Here is a 17,754-nt window from a genome sequence, read left to right as displayed (position 1 = left end):
ATTGAGTGCTTACTGTGTGCAGAGCACTGTACTAAGCGCTTGGGAAGTACAAGTTGGCAACATATAGAGACAGTCCCTACCCAACAGTGGGCTCACAGTCTAGAAGGGGGAGACAGAGAACAAAACAAAACATATTAACAAAATAAAATAGAATAGATATGTACAAGTAAAATAAATAAATAAATAAATAGAGTAATAAATATGTACAAACATATATACATATATACAGGTGCTGTGGGGAAGGGAACAAGGTAAGACGGGGGGATGGACAGGGGGATGAGGGGAAGAGGAAGGAGAGGGCTCAGTCTGGGAAGGCCTTCTGGAGGAGGTGAGCTCTCAGTAGGGCCTTGAAGGGAAGAAGAGAGCTAGCTTGGCGGATGTTGAGAGGGAGGGCATTCCAGGCCATGGGGATGATGTGGGCCGGGGGTTGACGGCAGGACAGGCGAGAACGAGGCACGGTGAGGAGATTAGCGGCAGAGGAGCAGAGGGTGTGGGCTGGGCTGTAGAAAGAGAGAAGGGAGGTGAGGTAGGAGGGGGTGAGGTGATGGAGAGCCTTGAAGCCGAAGGTGAGGAGTTTCTGCCTGATGCGCAGATTGATTGGTAACCACTGGAGATTTTTGAGGAGGGGAGTAACATGCCCAGAGCATTTCTGGACAATCTGGGCAGCGGCGTAAAGTATGGATTGAAGTGGGCCATTCTGGTAGTGGATCCATGGAGTTTTCATGGTAAAAATACGGAAGCAAAGTGTGTGGAGCAAAGGAGTAAAGTTACCATTGCCTCCTTCTGCGCAGTAAACAAGTCTCTGCCCTCAACTCTGTCCCATGCCTCTGCTGCCCAACACATGAGTTTTGACTTGTAGCAGATTGCCTTCCACTCACTAGCCACTGGCCAAGCTAGGAATGGAATGGTTATGCCTCTGCTTGAGTCTCCCTCCTGTAGTCGAGATTGGTAGAGTACTGAAAACTCTCCAGGTGTGACCCTGAGAGGAACTATAAAGCCGTGCTCTTTCCAATGGAGCAACAGCAGGGCATGATGGAAATCTACTCGTTAGGTAAAGGAATCAAATGGAGAGCTATCATATAAAAGGTACATAACCTACTGCCCTGGTAAAATCAGGTCACCAGCTGTAACAACAGCTCTTCCCCATCTAGACTGTAATCTCATTATGGGCAAGGAACTTGTCTGTGTAATTCTGTTGTAATAAAAATAATAATTATGGTACTTTTTAAGTGCTTACTCTGTGACAGTCACTGTTCTAAGAGCTGGAGTAGATACACGGTAATCAGATTCAGATTAGACACAGTCTTTGTCCCACATGGGGCTCACACTGTTAAATAAAGGGCAGTTTTAGGAATGATGAGTTCGTTGGCCCATCTGAACTCTCCTAACCCTCCCTCTTGTCAGTTGCCTGCAGTTGGAGACAGTTGACTGGGGTAAGAATGGCATCTTTTTTAGTATTTTTGCATTGCTTACATTAGGCAACTGCTGTTCCACTCTCTCCTTGAGGCTCATTAGCAAGTGAGATGAGCCACCTGCAATTCAAACCATCATGGTTTGGTACTTTTCAATGAATCAATCGAGAAACAGCTTGTCCTAGTGGAAAGATTTGTATATATCTATAATTTTATTTATTTGTTTTGATGCCATTGATGCCTGTCTACTTAGTATGTTTTGTTGGCTGTCTCCCCCCTTCTAGACTGAGAGCCCATTGTTGGGTAGGGACCGTCTCTATATGTTGCCGACTTGTACTTCCCAAGCACTTAGTACAGTGTTCTGCACACAGTAAGTGCTCAATAAATACAACTGAATGAATGAATGAGAGCGGCATTATTCAAACCACAGGCAACTCTGACAGGACCAGAGAGGACTGGAGAGGGCCAGGACTGAAGAGAGGAAGTTTGGGGACAAAGAGGCTGCCAGGAGGTAAAAGAAGGAAGGAAGTGTGACTTATTGGAAAGAGCATGGGACTGGAAATCAGGAGACTTGGGTTTGAGTCCCCTCTCTGCCACTGACCTACTGCATGGCAAGTTACTTAATATCCCTGGGCCTTAGTTTTCTCCCCTGCAAAATGGGCATAAGATAGACAGGGACTATGTCTGATCTTATAACTTTGTATCTGCCCAAGCTCTTAGCACACAATTAGAACAGTGCTTTGCACATAGTAAGTGCTTAATAAGTGCCATTATTATTATTATTCAATCAGGTGCTTCTATTCTCCATGTACACCCACTCACTTGGAGAACTCATTCGCTCCCATTGCTTCAACTACCACCTCTATGCTGATGATCCCCAAATCTGCATCTCCAGCCCTAAACTCTCTCCCTCTCTGTAGTTTCGCATTTCCTCCAGACCTCAAGACATCTCTACCTGGATGTCCTCCTGTCACCTCAAGCTCAACATGTCCAAAACAGAACTCCTTATCTTCCCACCCTGTCCTCTGTCTGATTTTCCCATCACTGTAGAAGGCACCACCATCCTTCCTATCTCTCAAACCCATAAACCGTAGTGTTATCCTTGACTCCTCTCTCTCATTCAACCCACATATTCAATCCATCAGTAAATCCTGTTGGTCCCACCTTCACAACATTGCTAAAATCCACCCTTTCCTCTCCATCCAAACTGCTACCACATTAATACAATCACTCATCCTATCTCGCCTGGATTACTGCAGCAGCCTCCTTGCTGACCTCCCAGCCTCCTCTCTCTCCCTGCTCCAGTCCATATTTCACTCTGCTGCCTGGATCATTTTTCTACAGAAACGTTCAGAACATGTCACCTTGCTCTTCAAAAAACTCCAGAAGGTTGCCCATTTACCTCTGCATCAAACAAAAACACCTCACCATTGGCTTTAAAGCACTCCACCACTTTGGTCCCGTCTACCTCACCTCGCTACTCTCCTACAACCTGGCCCACACACTTTGCTCCTCTAATGCTAACCTTCTCACTGAGCCTCGATCTCGCCTATCTCGCTGCCAACCCCTTAGCTCACGGTCTGCCTATGGCCTGGAACGCTCTCCCTCCACAAATCCGACAGACAATTACTCTCCCCACCTTCAGAGCCTTATTGAAGGCACTTCTCCTCCAAGGGGCCTTTCCAGACTAAGCCCCTCCTTTCCTCATCTCCCACTTCCTTCTGCTTCACCTTGACTTACTCCCTTGGTTCTTCCCCTCTTCCAGTCCCACAGCACTTACGTACATATCTGTAATTTATTTGTGTTGATGTGTGTCTCCCCCATCAGACTGTAAGCTCATTGTGGGCCAGAATGCGTCTATTTATTATTGTATTGTACTCTACCTAGCACTTGGTACAGTGCTGTGCATACAGTTAGCACTCAGTAAATACTACTGAATGAATGAATGAATGCTTAAAAATACCATTATTGTAATCATCATAATTACTACTATGACCAAGGTCTGCCTGGAGTGGTAGGAATTTTGGTGAGAAATAGGCAGATTTGGGAAGCGTTGTGAAAGAAATATAAGTTGAAAATGTCACCAAGGTTTCTTGTATGAGAGGACAGTGATACAGGAACACTGATCACTGCGATGGGTGACCATTGTGACCACTAATGACTAGGAAGGGTCTTAGAGGGAAGATGAGAAGCTCTGTCATTCCATGTTTGTTTTTGAGTTGGGGATGGGATAACTAGTTCTAGGTATTTTGTTGACAGTACTGGATGGTACTACACTAAGAAGGAAAGTTCAGGGTGGATAAATACATTGTGTACCATCCATGTAGAATGAGGGTTGAATCCATGGGAGCGGATGATCTAGGGCTTAGGCCTAGGCTCTTTAAAACTTTTAGTTTCTCCAAACCTCCTTTTGCTAACCCCCCAGACCTCTCCTTTCCAATCTGGGGCACTGGTTTCAGAGAAGCTGAACTGGATCCAGAGGGGAGCAGGAAGAAGAATCAAAGGGAAATAGGTTCTATGAGGAAAGATGAAAGGAAAAGGGGTTAAGAAGCCTAAAGAAGAGAAAGCTGAATTATATACAGAGCTTTGTGAGGAGGACTCTGGCCAGCTTGCCATTTCCACTGAGAATTAAACCAAGGACATGGGCTTAAATTTCAGCAACGGAGTTTGAATAAACATGATAAAAATGCTTAACTGAAAAAGTGATTAAACACTGGAACAGGTTAGTAAGTGGGGTTATTGACTCTCCATCTCTGGAAGCCCTTAAAAATAGAATAGAGCTGTCCCAGAGAGTTGAATCCTTCACCTGCCTGGAAGTGGGGGAGGGGAGGGAAGGGGCCAAACCAGATGGCCCTTTGAGGTGCCTTCTAGCTCCTTGATCTATGATTCTCCTACAAAGCTAGTCAGTAGTATTTATTGAATGCACACTGCTTGCAAAGCACTGTATATACTCAGTGCTGTAGTAGCTCTAGTCTGATGGGACCAGGTTTTCTGGAGTTCAAAGCAGGCATTCCACAATTTCATTACCTTCTCATACCAAGCCCCAACCTCACCAGCAAAATAAATTTAAACCACATATTGGTGACTAACCAAATTAGACAGGATTGGTCTTTGTTTTCTCCTATCATATATTGACTTGGTTTAAAGTTAAGGACAATTTCAACTCAGCAAATTTGTCAGCATATTTTAGCAGGCCTTTTAATTTGCTCAGCACCATGTGACTAAAAAGGTGGTAAAAATACCAATTGATTTAATAAATATAGTTATGAAGCACATTTACCATTTATAATACGTTTCTATATAATTACATTTTTCTGTAGATGGTCTTTTCTTTAATTCAGGGGAGAATTTTAGAAAATTTTTATTTAAAATGCTGGACATTTAAGCTCATTAGTTTTGAAACTGGAGCATTTTCTTGTCTCCCAAACAAATACCTGGAAAATGAGGTTTCTGGTTGCCTTATACTAGTCAAAAGTCCCTAGTGCAGTGTTCTTCACATAGTAATTGCACAAGAAATAGCGCTGACTGATCCAACTGCTACCTCCAGCCCTTTCTGGCTTCAATCTCTGACAAAGTTCTCCTCACTCCTCCATAGTTATAGGGCTGTATGTTTATTTTCTCTGTTTCACTTTAAACTTTCTCTAGGTATTTCATTCCTGCTTCCTGCCATGTGCTGTGAGCCAGGGGTGAGTGGGGATTCAGAGGATTTAATGAGGCCTGAGCAGTCGGTTTTGAAGTCAGGGCACCAGGCCTGACCCTGAAACTCTCCTTAAATTCCAGTCTCACCACAGTGAGAGGAAAAAAACCTGAGAAATAACAAGGGGCTTTTTTTTTCCTTCCTTTGAAATAATTTATCTTCAACTGGTGCAATTCCGTATGACAGACCCAAGGGGACAGAGACAGCCGCAGGAGATGAATACTCACCCAAGTCAAAGGCCGAGAAGAAGCAATGGCAGGAGACAAGATAAAGAGAGAAATTCCAGCCTCTGTCACTCCCACCAATCAATCAATCAATCAGTCATATTTATTGAGCACTTACTGTGTGCAGAGCACTGTACTGAGCACTTGGGAAGTACAAGTTGGTAACATATAGAGACAGTTCCTACCCAACAGTGGGCTCACAGTCTAGAAGGGGGAGACAGAGAACAAAACAAAACATATTAACAAAATAAAATTAATAGAATAGATATGTACAAGTAAAATAAATAAATAGAGTAATAAATACGTACAAACATATATACATATATACAGGTGCTGTGGGGAAGGGAAGGAGGTAAGGCGGGGGGATGGAGAGGGGGAGGAAGGGGAGAGGAAGGAGGGGGCTCAGTCTGGGAAGGCCTCCTGGAGGAGGTGAGCTCTCAGTAGGGCCTTGAAGGGAGAAAGAGAGCTAGCTTGGCGGATGTGGGGAGGGAGGGCATTCCAGGCCAGGGGGAGGACGTGGGCCGGGGGTCGACAGCGAGACAGGCGAGAACGAGGCACGGTGAGGAGATTAGCGGCAGAGGAGCAGAGGGTGCAGGCTGGGCTGTAGAAGGAGAGAAGGGAGGTGAGGTAGGAGGGGGCGAGGTGATGGAGAGCCTTGAAGCCGAGGGTGAGGAGTTTCTGTCTGATGCGTAGGTTGATTGGTAGCCACTGGAGATTTTTGAGGAGGGGAGTAACATGCCCAGAGCATTTCTGGACAAAGACAATCCGGGCAGCGGTGTCAAGTATGGATTGAAGTGGGGAGAGACAAGAGGATGGGAGATCGGAGAGGAGGCTGATACAGTAGTCCAGACGGGATAGGATGAGAGCTTGAACGAGCAGGGTAGCAGTTTGGATGGAGAGGAAAGGGCGGATCTTGGTAATGTTGCGGAGCTGAGAGCGGCAGGTTTTGGTGACGGCTTGGATGTGAGGGGTGAACGAGAGAGCGGAGTCGAGGATGACACCAAGGTTGCGAGCCTGTGAGACGGGAAGGATGGTAGTGCCATCAACAGTGATGGGAAAGTCAGGGAGAGGGCAGGGTTTGGGAGGGAAGACAAGGAGTTCAGTCTTGGACATGTTGAGTTTTAGGTGGCGGGCAGACATCCAAATGGAGATGTCCTGAAGGCAGGAGGAGATGCGAGCCTGGAGGGAGGGGGAGAAAGCAGGGGCAGAGATGTAGATTTGGGTGTCATCAGCGTAGAGATGATAGTTGAAGCCGTGGAAGCGAATGAGGTCACCAAGGGAGTGAGTGTAGATTGAGAACAGAAGGGGACCAAGAACTGAACCTTGAGGAACCCCCACAGTAAGGGAATGGGACGGGGAGGAGGAGCCTGCAAAAGAGACTGATAATGAACGACCGGAGAGATAAGAGGAGAACCAGGAGAGGACACTCTGTGAAGCCAAGGTTGGATAGCGTGTTGAGGAGAAGGAGGTGGTCCACAATGTTGAAGGCAGCTGAGAGGTCGAGGAGGATTAGGATAGCGTATGAGCCGTTGGATTTGGCAAGCAGGAGGTCATTGGTGACCTTTGAGAGGGCAGTTTCCGTGGAATGTAGAGGACAGAAGTCAGACTGGAGGGGGTCGAGGAGAGAGTTGGTGTTGAGGAATTCAAGGCAGCGCATGTAGACGACTTGTTCAAGGAGTTTGGAAAGGAATAGTAGGAGGGAGATGGGGCGATAACTAGAAGGTGAGGTGGGGTCAAGAGAGGGTTTTTTTAGGATGGGAGAGACATGGGCATGTTTGAAGGCAGAGGGGAAGGAACCAGTGGAGAGTGAGCAGTTGAAGATGGAAGTTAAGGAGGGGAGAAGGGATGGAGCGAGAGATTTCATGAGATGAGAGGGAATGGGGTCAGAAGCACAGGTGGCCGGAGTAGCACTTGAGAGGAGGGAGGAGAGCTCCTCTGAGGATACTGCTGGGAAGGATGGGAGAGTAGCAGATAGTGTTGAGAGCCGGGGGGTTGGAGAAGGGTGGGGAGTGACTTTGGGGAGGTCAGACCTGATGGACTTAATTTTATGAATGAAGTAGGAGGCCAGATCGTTGGGGGTGAGGGAAGGAGAAGGGGGAGGAACCGGGGCCTGAGAAGGGAGTTGAATGTATGGAAGAGCTGACGGGGATGATGGGCATGGGTGTCAATAAGGGAGGAGAAATAGTTTTGTCTGGCAGAGGAGAGGGCTGAATTAAGGCAGGAAAGGATAAACTTAAAGTGAACGAGGTTGGCATGGTGTTTAGACTTTCGCCAGCAGCATTCGGCAGCACGAGCATAAGAGCGAACTCCACCATGACTGCTTTGCCTGAAAATTCGAGGTGGGCAAGGCAGCCATGGTGGCTACCATGGCCACGGTGGCCGTGGTGGTGCAGTGGTTTCTAGTCTTACCAGCTATGGACACTGCTGCCCACACACTACAGCCCAGCCTGCACACTTGGCTCCCCTAGCACCAGTTTACTCACTGTGCCTGGATCTCATCCATCTTGCCTCTGACCCCTTTCCCACGTCCTCCCCCTAGCCTGAAGCTCCCTTCCTCTCTACATACGCCAGACCACTGCTCCCCACTTTCAAAGCCTTATTAAGGTCACATCTCCTCCAAGAAGCCTTCCCAGATTAAGCCCTCTTTTCCCTGGCTCTCTCTCCCTTCTGAGCCACCTATGCATTTGGATCTGTGACCTTTGGACATGTGACGTTTGCCCCATCCTCAGCCCCACAGCACTTATGTACAAATCTGAGCCCACTGTTGGGTAGGGACCGTCTCTATGTGTTGCCAACTTGTGCTTCTCAAGCACTTAGTACAATGCTCTGCACACAGTAAGTGCTCAATAAATACGATTGATTGATTAAATTACATATTATAAATTATCTCTTTACATTAATGCCTATCTCCCCCTCTAGACTGTAAGCTCGCTGGGGTCAGGGAACATGTCTGCCAACTCTGTTGTATTGCACTCTCCCAAGTGCTTAGTACAGTGCTCTGCACATAATGTACACTCAATAAATACCAGTGAAGATGATGATGATGACCTGATGCTTGCTGGAGTCCCAGCAGAGGTAGGAACTCAGGGGATTCAGCAGCTGAAGCTGTAGTTTCTCTTACTTTCTCTTGCTAACAGCGTTCCTCCACTTCTTGCAGGCTTTAAGGCTTTTCTCGCCTTGACTGAAATTGCTGGATACACAAACATTACAAACCCATCCTCCTGTCTCTTCCCACTTCAGTCTATACTTCACGCTGCTGCCTGGATCATCTTTGTGCAGAAATGCTCTGGCCATGTTACTCCCCTCCTCAAAAATCTCCAGTGGCTACCAGTCAACCTACGCATCAAGCAAAAACTCCTCACTCTCGGCTTCAGGGCTCTCCATCACCTCGCCCCCTCCTACCTCACCTCGCTTTTCTCCTTCTACAGCCCAGCCCACACCCTCCGCTCCTCTGCCGCTAACCTCCTCACTGTGCCTCATTCTCGCCTGTCTTGCTGTCGACCCCCGGCCCACGTCCTCCCCCTGGCCTGGAATGCCCTCCCTCCGCACATCCGCCAAGCTAGCTCTCTTCCTCCCTTCAAAGCCCTACTGAGAGCTCACTTCCTCCAGGAGGCTTTCCCAGACTGAGCCCCCTTTTTCCTCCCTCCTTTCCCATCCCCCCTGCCTTACCTCCTTCCCCTCCCCACAGCACCTGTATATATGTTTGTACAGAGTTATTTATTTATTTTACTTGTACATATTTACTATTCTATTTATTTTGTCAATGATGTGCATCTACCTTTACTTCTATTTATTCTGATGACTTGACACTTGTCCACATGTTTTGTTGTCTGTCTCCCCCTTCTAGACTGTGAGCCCGTTGTTGGGTAGAGACCGTCTCTGCATGTCGCCAACTTGTACTTCCCAAGCGCTTAGTACAGTGCTCTGCACACAGTAAGCACTCAATAAATGCGATTGAATGAATGAATGAATAACAGTGAGTGACTTTCAAACTTTGTTTACTGCCAGATGAAAGGCAGCAGAGAGCAGGCATCACCGGGGAGGTTGGGGGAAGGAGGAAGGTGGCAGACAGAGCTGTCAACCTGCCTGCAGGCACCTGCCATTTTAAATGATGCCGCGGTGAAGTGGTGGTGACTGTGGTGGCAGTGGTGATGCTCCCGGAAGTCCTCCTGCTGCTACCCCAGTGTAGTGGACGCCAATATTTACAGACACAGAAATAGTTTTACAGTTTCTATGAATGCAATCAATATTAACACAGTTTTATGGGTGATTAGCAACCCCATTTAGCTGGCTTGGGTCCCAGAAAGAGGAGCCAATCGACAGCAGCCAGAGGAAGTAAAAAATCCACACTGCTGAGAGCCACCTCAACCACCATAACCATCATAGTCAGCTCTGACTGAGGGGTGGGGGTCACTTCCTTTGCCAGGGATATAGCAACACCCTTTTACATTTAGATATGTAGAAGGAGGGGTTGATCAATCTTTTCTGAGGAACTTTCTGCTTCTATATGCACCCTTGGGAATTTCTGTAGAACCACTCTCCATAGGGTGTGGTTTTCAGAATTAACAGATTAAAAATGAACAAAGAGCCACAAAACACAGGGTTTTTTTTAATCTTCCCCTGCCTCCATTCCACCTAGGTCAGGCAGTTACATCAGCATGGCATAGTGGATGGAGCACAGGCCTGAGAGTCAGAAGGACCTGGGTTCTAATCCCGGCTCTGCCGCTAGTCTGCTGTGTGACCTTGGGCAAGTCACTTCACTTCTCTGTGCCTCAGTTACCTCATCTGTAAAATGAGGATAAGAGTGTGAGCCCCATGTGGGACAGGGACTGTGTCCAACTTGATTTGCTTGTATCCAGCGCTTAGTACAATGCCTGGCATGCAGTCAGTGCTTAATACCACAATTATTATTATGATCCCCATACACTAAAGGTTCTAGATAGCCACTCCAAAGACATCATCTTAATGGTTTTCTTTTTATTCTGTTGTTTTCTGAATGATTTGGCCCAAACCATCTCTCTTAGACTAACTGCTCGTTCTCCCTCAAGGATACTACATGTGAAAGTAGTATTCATTCATTCATTCTATTATATTTATTGAAAACTTACTGTGTGCAGAGCACTGTACTAAACACTTGGAAAGTACAATTCGGCAACAAATAGAGACAATGCCCACCCAACAACAGGCTCACAGTCTAGAAGGGGAGAGACAGACAACAAAACAAAACCAGTAGACAGGCATAGTAGAAAAGGGAGCTTGAATTTAAAGTTTCTCAAGCCCTTGAGAAACACAGGGTTCCCCCCACCCCCACCCCCACCCCGGTGAAAAAGCTGAGCATAGATGTCAGCTTCAGGGAGCGGCTGAGTTGCTAGTTAATTATTTGAAGAAAACTTGAACCCTGGAATCTGTCCTTGATGACACATCACTTTGAGTGAACTTGGACTCTATTTTTTAGTGTGTTTGCTAATTATTGACTTAGGTGACTAATAATTGAGTTTTAATAAACTCCAATGCAGAGTTTGCTTCCATTTTGCTGCACGTTTTGTGGAGTAGAGCTACGCTCCTGGCTTGTATGTGGTTGCGAATTTATAATACCGCCTCTGAGGAAAGATTACTATTTTGTGTCATCTTGCTTCTCTACACACCTTAAGACATTTGACAGCAGACCAAAGCTGGGTCTAGAGAATGAGAGTCCAGGCTCATCTGGGGAAAAAGTAATACACCTAAAATAGTGCCAGGCTGAGAGATTAGCCAGGAAGGGGGCGGGGGGGGGGGGGGGATGGCACTATTTTACCAATATGACCTTCCTTATTTTTGTATGTGGGCAACCTCAATCAATCAATCAATCAATCGTATTTATTGAGTGCTTACTGTGTGCAGAGCACTGTACTAAGCGCTTGGGAAGTACAAGTTGGCAACATATAGAGACAGTCCCTACCCAACAGTGGGCTCACAGTCTAGAAGGGGGAGACAGAGAACAAAACCAAACATATTAACAAAATAAAATAAATAGAATAGATATGTACAAGTAAAATAAATAAATAAATAAGCGTAAGAAACTTCGGCTCTTCAGGACTTACTTCAAAAACAAACATTATCATGCCATTCTAATATTTTTAAATTGACATTTTCTATGGACAACATCTCTTTTTCCTGGCAGAACAGAAGAATCTTCAAAGCCACTTTGATCAATACCACCTACTCAAGGCAACCCATAGGAGAAGCCGGGAAATGTTTTAATTCAAAAATCAGAGATGCTTTGTCTCCCGTGTTTCCCTAATTGATATAGAAATTAGAAACCTCACTCCCCATAGATCCTATCCTCTGGACCTCTACCTGGAGGACTTTTTTTGGGGGGTGTGGGTATTTGTTAAGCGCATATTATGTACCACGCACTATTCTAAGCACTGGGGTAAATATAAGGTAATTAGGTTGGACATAGTCCCTGTCTCACATAGGGGTCACAGTCTTACTCCCAATTTTACAGATGAGGCAATGGAGGTACAGAGAAGTTAAGTGACTTGCACAAGGTCACACAGCAGCAGACAAGCGGCAGAGCCAGAATTATAATCCAGGTCTTCTGCCTCCCAGGCCCGTGCTCTTTCCACCTGGACATGCTGCTTTTTTCCTGTGTCTTATCCCAAGGATCACTCAATCCCAATTCTCTAACTTAAAATGGCCTTGGGATTTCTTCCTCTCAATGAAATAGCCCCCTTCCCTTTTGCCAATCCTCCACTGTGACTGGCTATATTCCATATGGCGCCACCAGCCAAGCACCTAGTACTTGGTGCTTTCCCTCAGAGAGAGAGTCTCCAGGAGTGAGTTTTTACCTGTTCCAGAAACTTCGAAGATTTCCCCCACCACTTCTCTCCAGGTTCCTCAAGATCCCAGGGGAGTTCACTTTTGATGAATCAATGTCAAGGAATTATAGATTGGAGGAGAACTTGGTGGCAAATATTGACACATTGAGGGATGGTTTCTGACCACCTTCACAGACCTCTCTCAATCGGTTAATCAATCAGTCGTATTGATTGAGAGCGTACTGTGTGCAGGGCACTGTACTGAATGCTTGGGAGAGCTTGATATAACAGTATAACAGACACATTCCTTTCCCTCACGAGCTAACAGCCTACTAGAGGGGATGTCCGTGTTGGTGTATCCTAAATAACTAGGCCACCCTCTCCCAACCATTCCTAGAAAAACAGAGGCAGTATTATCGCCCAACCCCCATTCTACCATTAAAATCAGTTGACTACCAGACCTTATTGTTCAATTTTTGGGAAATATCCAGTTACTCCGCAACCAGCATGGGGCTACAAATTACTCCCAACATCTCAGCCATCTCAGCCAAACTCCTAATAGGGCCCAGAAGGTTGTGACTCATTAATCAATTAATTAATCAATCAATCAATAGTATTTATTGAGTGTCTACTGTATGCAGAGCACTGTACTAAGAGCTTTGGGAGAGTAATATACTTCACTCTGCTGCCCGGATTGTCTTTGTGCAGAAACGCTCTGGGCATGTTACTTCCCTCCTCAAAAATCTTCAGTGGCTGCCTGTCAACCTGTGCATCAAGCAAAAACTCCTCACTCTTGGCTTCAAGGCTCTCCATCACCTTGCCCCCTCCTACCTCACCTCCCTTCTCTCCTTCTACAGCCCAGCCCACACCCTCCGCTCCTCTGCCACTAACCTCCTCACTGTATCTCGTTCTCGCCTGTCCTGCCACCAACCCCCAGCCCACGTCCTTCCCCTGGCCTGGAATGCCCTCCCTCCACACATCTGCCAAGCTAGCTCTCTTCCTCCCTCCAGAGCCCTAATGAGGGCTCACCTCCTCCAGGAGGCCTTCCCAGACTGAGCCCCCTTTTTCCTCTCCTCCTCCCCATCCCCCCAGCCCTACCTCCTTCCCCTCCCCACAGCACCTGTATATATATTTGTACAGATTTATTACTTATTTATTTTACTTGTACATATTTCCTATTCTATTTATTTTGTTAATGATGTGCATCTAGCTTTAATTCTATTTGTTCTGACGATTTTGACACCTGTATACATGTTTTGTTTTGTTGTCTGTCTCCCCCTTCTAGACTGTGAGCCCATTGTTGGGTAGGGAGCGTCTCTATATGTTGCCGACTTGTACTTCCCAAACGCTTAGTACAGTGCTCTGCACACAGTTAAGTGCTCAGTAAATACGATTGAATGAATGAATGAGTAAAATAGAGTTAGTACACACTGTCTGTACCCTCAAAGAGCCTACAGTTTAGCCAGGAAGTCAGACGTGAAAATAAATTACAGATTGGAGGAGGTAATAGAGTATAAAGATATGTACATAAGTGCTATTGGTAGGACCTCTCTCCTTCCCTTCAGGCTCGTGTCTCCTCCTGCCTTCAAGACATCTCCATCTGGATGTCTGCCCACCATCTAAAACTCAATATGTCCAAGACTGAACTCCTTATCTTCCCTCCCAAACCCTGCCCTCTCCCTGACTTTCACATCACTATTGACAGCACTACCATCTTTCCTGTCTCACAAGCCCGCAACCTTGATGTCATCCTCGACTCTGCTCTGTCGTTCACCCCTCACATCCAATCCGTCACCAAAACCTGCTGGTCTCACCTCCGCAACATCACCAAGATCCACCCTTTCCTCTCCATCCAAACCGCTACCCTGCTGGTTCAATCTCTCATCCTATCCCGACTGGATTACTGCATCAGCCTCCTCTATGATCTCCCATCCTCTTGTCTCTCCCCACTTCCATCTATACTTCACGCTGCTGCCCAGATCATCTTTGTGCAGAAACGCTCTGGGCATGTTACTCCCCTCCTCAAAAATCTCCAGAGGCTACCAATCAACCTACGCATCAGGCAAAAACTCCTCACTCTGGGCTTCAAGGCTCTCCATCATTTCGCCCCCTCCTACCTCACCTCCCTTCTCTCCTACAGCCCAGCCCACACCCTCCGCTCCTCTGCCGCTAACCTCCTCACTGTGCCTCGTTCTCACCTGTCCCGCTGTCGACTCCCAGCCCACGTCCTCCCCCTGGCCTGGAATGCCCGCCCTCCACACATCTGCCGAGCTAGCTTTCTTCCTCCCTTCAAAGCCCTACTGAGAGCTCACCTCCTCCAGGAGGCCTTTCCAGACTGAGCCCCATCCTTCCTCTCCCCCTCCTCCCCCTCCCCATCCCCCCCCGCCCTACCTCCTTCCCCTCCCCGCAGCACCTGTATATATGTTTGTACAGATTTATTACTCTATTTTACTTGTACATATTTACTATTCTATTTTATTTTGTTAATATGTGTTGTTTTGTTGTCTGTCTCCCCCTTCTAGACTGTAAGCCCGCTATTGGGTAGGGACCGTCTCTATATGTTACCAACTTGTACTTCCCAAGCACTTAGTACAGTGCTCTGCACACAGGAAGCGCTCAATAAATACGATTGAATGAATGAATGAATCTTTTCCAAGAGACCTTCCCCAACTAAGCCCTCCTTTCCTCTTCTCCCCCTCCCTTTTGTTTCACCCTTGCACTTGGATTTGCACTCTTTATTTTCCCCTCCCTCAACCCCACAGCACTTGTGTACATATCCATAATTTATTTATTTATTTATATTAATGTCTGTCTCCCCCTCTAGACTGTAAGCTCACTGTGGTCAGGGAACATGTCCACCAACTCTGTTGTAATAATAATAATAATTACATATTATTATTATTATTATATTATTATTATGGTACTTGTTAAGGACTTACTATGTGCCAAGAGCTGTTCTAAACTCTGGGGTAGATACAAGTTAAGCAGGTTGGACACAATCCCTGTCCCACATGGGGCTCACATTCTTAATCCCCATTTTACAGATGAGGTGACTGAAGCACAGAAAAGTTAAGTGACTTGCCCAAGGTCACACAGAAAACACGTGGCAGAGCTGGAATTAGATCCCAGGTCCTTGTGACTTCCAGGCCCATGCTGAATCCACTAAGCTACACTGTATCTACAAGCCACACTGTACTCTCACAAACGCCTAGTCCAGTGCTCAGCACACAGTAAGTGCTCAATAAATACAATTGATTGATTGATCCAAGTACTCAGGTGATGCAGAAATGTTGAAGTGTCAGTGGGGGAGATTTGAAATTAATCAGGAAGACCTCCTGGAGGAGATGTGATTTCAAAAGGGTTTTGAAGATAGGGAGAGCAGCGTTCTGTTGGTGTGAAGTGGGAAGGAGTGCCAGGCAGGAAGGAGGATGTGGGCAAGAAGTCAGAGGACAGGAGAGATGAAAAAAAGCACAGTGAGTAGGTTAGCTTGAGAAAAATGTAGACTGCAAGCTGGGGAGTAGTGGCAGAAGAGAATGGTTAAAGAGAGAGAAAGTTTATTGAGTGCCTTAAAACCGATGATCAGGAATTTCTGCTGGACGTGGAGAGGAATGGGCAACCATTGGAGGTTTCTGATGAGTGGGGACGTGGACCAAATGTCAGTTTAAGTAAAATGATCCAGGCAGCCGAGTGGCCCATGGATTGAAGAGGAGAGAGACTGGAGACAGAGAGGTCAACGAGGAGGTTGATGTAGTAATCAAGTTGAAATGTGACAAATGCCTGGATCAGTGTAGGAGCCATTTGAATGGAGAGGTAGGGATGGATTCAGGAAATATCATTGAGTAAGAACTGACAGGATTTGGTAACAGATTGAATTTGCCGGTTGAAAGAGAGAGAGGAGTCAAAGATAACGCCAGGGTCATAGGCTTAAGAGGTAGGAAGGATGGTGATGACTTACCATGGCTGTACCATTAAGGGGTAAGTCCCCCAGGGCAATGTGGGCAATGTCTGGTGGGGGATCCTTGTTTGGACCTTGTGAAAAGCAATTCTCCTTTGATTGGTCGGGTCCCATTTTGAGTTGACTAACAGGTGCAAACCAGACCTCCCCATTGTCTCCCTGGAATCCACCCTACTCAAGACCAAATGAGGGCTCCTCTCACTGTGTCCCAGAAAACGGTCCTTTAACCAGAGGGCATACATCACTCACCTGATCTCCTCCCTGATTGGCATATTCAGGTGTAACGGAACCGCGGTTGGTGTCAGTGCATTCCAAGTTCCCATACTTTGGAACATCTGAATGGCTTCAAAAAATTTCTGAGCCCCCATGGTCAAAGATTTTTTCCCAATAAGCTGGCCCTGTTCCCAATGTCAGTAGTCTTTCCCAGCCAGACATCAGGGTTCCGTACATCGGCTGATACGGGGGAAAGCCTGGCTCTTCCCAGATGCCATCGCAGTAGACCACCACCAAGGGTACCTCGTTCTCCAGGGCCCAGGCTTGTTGACCCGCTGCAAACGATAACTCTGGGATGAGTTGCAGCACAGTGGATGGACTGGTATAAGGTCAGGGTTCCCACCCTCTTTAGCCACTTCTTTGATCATAGATGAAATGTTCCACTGGCATCTAATTGGATTTTGATTCTGCCTCTGTGGATGGGGCCAGTCCCCTGTTTATTATAATAGGGCTACTGCCAACAGGTGAGCTCTCCAAACTCTCCTTTGCCCTAAGTGGTCATCCTCTTTAGCCTTCTGGCTGATTCTCAGGCTTCCAGGCTTTCACCAACTCAATATCCAGATGGTCAAGGATCTCCTGGCATCTCCCATTCCATATGTGCCGTGAGCCCCACTTCTAGACTGTGAGCCTGTTGTTAGATAGGGAGTGTCTCTGTTGCTGAATTGTACTTTCCAAGCGCTCTGCACACAGTAAATGCTCAATAAATACTATTGAATGAATGAAGGAATGAATATGATTTGCCCAATCCAAAACCATTCCATTCAGTGCAAGGGTCCCTATTAGAGCATGAGCTCAGTGGATCAACCAGAAACAGAGTCACTTAGTGGATAGAGCATGGGCCTGGGAGTTGGAAGGACCTGGGTTCTAATCCCGGCTCTGCCACTAGTCTGCTGTGTGACCTTGGACAGGTCACTTCACTTCTCTGTGCCTCAGTTACCTCATCTGTAAAATGAGGATAAGCGTGTGAGCCCCACACAGGACAGGGACTATGATCAACATGATTAACTTTTATCTACCCCAGTGCTTAAAACAGTGCTTGGCACAGAGTAAGTGCATAACAAATACCATAATTCTTATGATTCCCCATTCATTTCCCACCTCCTTTCCACCCATTCTCATAATCAGGTGACTGGGATCTGGCCACCATCTCTCCTACCATATTCTGTTTGCCCCACAATCTGATAATCCTTGTCTTCCCCTGCTTTTTTATGGTATTTGATATGCACTTACTATGTGCCAGGCATAATACTAAGCACTGGGGTAGATAGAAGCAGCTATCTATCTATCGGGGAAGCAGCGTGGCTCAGTGGAAAGAGCGTGGGCTTGGAAGTCAGAGGTCATGGGTTCGAATCCTGCTCCACCACTTGTCAACTGTGTGACCTTGGGCAAGCCA

The 17,754-nt window shown here is 46.7% G+C and overlaps 1 non-coding gene across 1 annotated transcript; it reads right to left on the bottom strand.

The window, feature by feature from the left end:
• Positions 1-851: 851 nt before the first annotated feature.
• On the bottom strand, positions 852-989 carry LOC119920385. Its single transcript, XR_005448134.1, has one exon. It is a non-coding gene; the product is annotated as a small nucleolar RNA SNORA7 (small nucleolar RNA).
• Positions 990-17,754: the final 16,765 nt, after the last annotated feature.

Source organism: Tachyglossus aculeatus, chromosome X1, assembly GCF_015852505.1.
Source record: "Tachyglossus aculeatus isolate mTacAcu1 chromosome X1, mTacAcu1.pri, whole genome shotgun sequence".
In the NCBI taxonomy this organism is placed as follows: Eukaryota; Metazoa; Chordata; class Mammalia; order Monotremata; family Tachyglossidae; genus Tachyglossus; species Tachyglossus aculeatus.
The sequence above is the reverse complement of the archived record's forward strand: the minus strand, read 5'-3'. Positions and strand labels throughout refer to the sequence as shown.